This window comes from Lontra canadensis, unplaced genomic scaffold, assembly GCF_010015895.1.
Source record: "Lontra canadensis isolate GAN:19392208 unplaced genomic scaffold, GSC_riverotter_1.0 scaffold130, whole genome shotgun sequence".
NCBI lineage: Eukaryota > Metazoa > Chordata > Mammalia > Carnivora > Mustelidae > Lontra > Lontra canadensis.
The window spans coordinates 1915214-1919145 of record NW_022631124.1 but is presented as its reverse complement, the minus strand read 5'-3'; the positions used below and the strand labels follow the sequence as shown (position 1 = coordinate 1919145).

At 42.0% G+C, this 3932-nt stretch overlaps 1 non-coding gene across 1 annotated transcript; it reads right to left on the bottom strand.

Annotated features, from left to right (window-relative positions):
• Window positions 1-347: 347 nt before the first annotated feature.
• On the bottom strand, window positions 348-541 carry LOC116857962. The gene has a single exon (XR_004380840.1). It is a non-coding gene; the product is annotated as a U2 spliceosomal RNA (small nuclear RNA).
• Between the last annotated feature and the right edge of the window lie 3391 nt (window positions 542-3932).

Here is a 3932-nt window from a genome sequence, read left to right as displayed (position 1 = left end):
AAAAAGGGTATCATAAATACATAAAATATATACAGATGTGATTCTAATTTTATCATTGATTACCATAAAATATCTACAATCTATTATAAAAAGTTAAAACTTATCAAAATTTAGGCACACAAATACTGTACATTATCTTTGCATTTTTGATGCCCAGTACTAATAATACATGCACCATCTATGGTGTTTTGAATCATAGTAAGACAGTACCGATGCAGGTACTAATAGATGATTCATCTTACAGACAGCTGATGTAAATTTACGATAGAGCTAAAGATAGGACAGTATGGTAAATAACATTTTATTTTATCTCTAGCTTATTTATTTATTTATTTTTAAATCCCCCGTGAAGGTGCACCATTCCCGAAAGAATTGCAATACCAGGTCAATGTATGGGGCAGACAGAGTAATAAGCTCCAATTCCATCTCCTTGTTCCAAAAATTAAGGTAGTATATTGTCCTTGGATTGAGGGCTTTTCAGATATTGAACTTATAAGAACAGACACGACCCTTGACTTTAGCAAAAAGGCCAAGAAGCCATCTAGCTTACTTTATTATAAGAATACAGTATATACAACGGAATGTTACGCAGCCATCAGAAAGGATGAATACCTTACTTTTGTAGCAACATGGATGGGACTGGATGATGCTGAGTGAAATATGTCAAGCAGAGAAAGTCAATTATCATATGGTTTTACTTATTGTGGAACATAAGGAATAACATGGAAGACATTAGGAGAAGGAAAGGAAAAGTGATGGGAGGTGAAAATCAGAGGAGGAGATGAACCCCGAGAGACTGTGGATTCTGAGAAACAAACTGAGGGGTTTAGGGGTGTGGGGGATGAGTGAGCCTGGTGGTGGGTATAAGGAGGGCTCGTATTGCATGGAGCACTGGGTGTTACATGTAAACAATGAATCTGGGAACCCTACACCCAAAGCTTATGATGTATTGTGTGGTGACTAGCATTAACACAATAAAAAAAAAAGAACATAGTATATAATATATATAATATACAAAATGTATGTTGATTTACTGTTTATTTTATCAGTAAGTCAACAGTAGTCTTTTAGCAGTTAAGCTTGTGGAGGGTCAAAAATTACATTCAGATATTTGATTAGGTTCCATGCCCCTCATTCTCTGTTGTTCAAGGGTCAATTGTATTTGCTTCTTCTTGCAATCTGCTTTCTGCTAATATTCTGTAACAGGAGCACACACACACACACACACACACACACACACACACACACAAACACACGTACATACACACACTCCCTCACTGTGTTTCTAAAACACACATGAACCTAGAAAGATTATTAAAGCAATTTAACAGTGATTTTTTTTTAATCTATAAGATGTGGATAATAATAGTACCTCTCTCAGAGGACTGTTGTGAGGATTTAATTGACATAGGTAATGCTTTTCAAATATCCCTGACCCGTAGCATTAGCCATTATTATTAGCTTTATTACTCACTCATTTTAAGCTTGAGGCAATGCTATGTCCATAAATCACTGCCATTAGTGACCTCTAATATAAAATTATTAACTGGTTCTATTTACTCAAAAGTCATTGCCATAATCCTAGGGGTGGGAATATCACAGCAACAAAAATACCCAAGTAGACTATTAAATCCACAGGATCTAGATTGACAGAGCAATTATCTTGTCCCTAAGTGGACATTTTCTACCAGTTATAAAACCATCCCATTCACGCCCAGTGTTTTCCACTCAATAGCTTTCATATTTCATCTGTCTTCTTGTGTTTCATGTGCCACTGCATCATATGTTTTTGTCAGTTAAAATAGTCAACTACATAACACCCACATTGTCATTGTCATTAGCTGAGAAATTCAGTTGAAAACACTTTTTTGCAAGCACATTGCTCATTTTTAATATTTTCAACACTTTTACTTCTTTTTTTTTTGTCTCTGGTAATTAGCAACATTTTAAAACCCACCAATGATTTAAAATTTTAGAAAGGAACATAAGGTTTGATCTGAAAGCCAAAACCTATAATTGGAGAAATAAATAGGTCTGAAATTTTCACATCCTTTGGAGAATCTAAGATTCTCCAAAGGATGTGAATTTCTTTGGAAATTCTTTGGAGAATTTCTTTCTAATCTGCAGAGAAGGAAGTGTTGCGATCCATCTAACTAGGAAGGATATGATCAAGAACTGAGGACAAAATAGTGATATGGAGCAAATTTTGGGTTGTCTGTGGAAATTTCTAACTCAGGACAACTTCTCACAGCCACCTGGGGCATTCCAGCTTTTATTACTCTTCTGTTTCATTGAACAACTGAATTTTTGGCTTCTTTGTTAGAACAATTTAGCCTTTTCCTTAACTTATATTATCACCTCATATCCCACTGTCTTAAAAATGATCACCCCTATGATTTTGACACGTTACTATCAGGTTGATTTTTAAAGCACCTAAAAATAAATATAGCTGAGCTCTGACTCTTTCTACATCATCTTGCATTCTTCTAATTAATTTGACATTTTACTTAATCTACTTTCCATTTCATTAGCAAACCATCCTCTTCATCAATCTTAGAGCTCATCATTACAAGGGCATTACTCATTCTAATTTTAAGGATATTCCCTAATGTTGTGCGATAATGCCAATGGAACATAAATTTGAGACTATTTCCTAAAAATACATTCCAAGGAGTAGAGAAGAAAGAATTTACAGACCCACAGCCAAAGTGGGCTATGGCAAAGTTCCCAGGGGTATGGTGTTCCCTTTTCTGTAACCAGACTGCATGTAGTCAGTCTGTGGTGTGGCTGCAAGCCTTGCCTTCTCAAAATGGCCTTCTTCAGTCTTGGGCTGCACCAAGGTTTCCAAATTCCTACTTGGCCCTCCAGATCTCACGGAAGCACCTTTGTGGAAGGATGTCAAATTATTGTTACTTGATATTTGGCCATTTTGCTGACATCACTCCTCCTACTATTTGTTAGGGTCCGTGATCAAAGGAACGAGACTAACACAAAGAGAAAATCAAACAAAGCTTTATTTCGTGCCAAGCATCAAAAATCAAACTGACTGGTAGGGGCCATCTCTTACGAAGGGACGACGATGATGACCCCGACAAGGTCACTCCCAAGAAGGCCACTCTGGATGAGGCTGCTCTGGACGAGGCCGCTCTGGACAAGGCTGCTCCGCAGACAAGGCCACTCCAGACAAGGCCGCTCTGCAGATGAGGCCACTCTCCGGTCGGAGCCACTCCCAAGAAGAGACCACTCTGGACGAGGCTGCTCCCCGGACGAGGCTGCTCCTGACGAGGAAGAGGCGATGACAACAGCGACGATGACAAGGAGGACAACAACCCTGATGACACAGACTCTGCTCCCCATGACGCCACTCTGACAAGGCTGCATCCCAGAGGAGGCCACCGCGCCGGACATGGCGCTCGCCAACGAGGCCACTCCCCAGATGAGGCCGCTCCGGATGAGGCTGCCCTGGACGGGGCTGCTCAATGATGAGGCCGCATGCCAAAGAGGCTGTTGCCTGGAATGACACCGCTCCCACGAGGCCCCTCGCGGTGGGGCCGCCGGTTCTGGGCGGCAAGGCCCCTCGCGGCGGGGCTGTGGCTCAGGGCGACAAGGCCGCTCACGGCTCGGGGCAGCAAGGCCGCTGGGGGCGGCGAGGCCATTCATGGCAGGGCTGCGGCTCGGTGGTGGTGAGGCTGCTGGCAGCTAGGCCGCTGGTGGCTCTCACGGCTCTGACAGCTGTGACAGCTCTAACAGCTCTGACAGCTCTTATGGTTCTGACAGCTCTGGTGACTCTGACAGCTCTGATGGCTCTGACAGCTCTAACGGCTCTCCCACTCCTCTGACTGCTCTCCTACTCCCTTCCTCAGCCTCGCAAACTAATCTTTATAGGGCTGGTTGAGCCCCGCCCACATACAGGTGGCCAATGGGATTTAAAC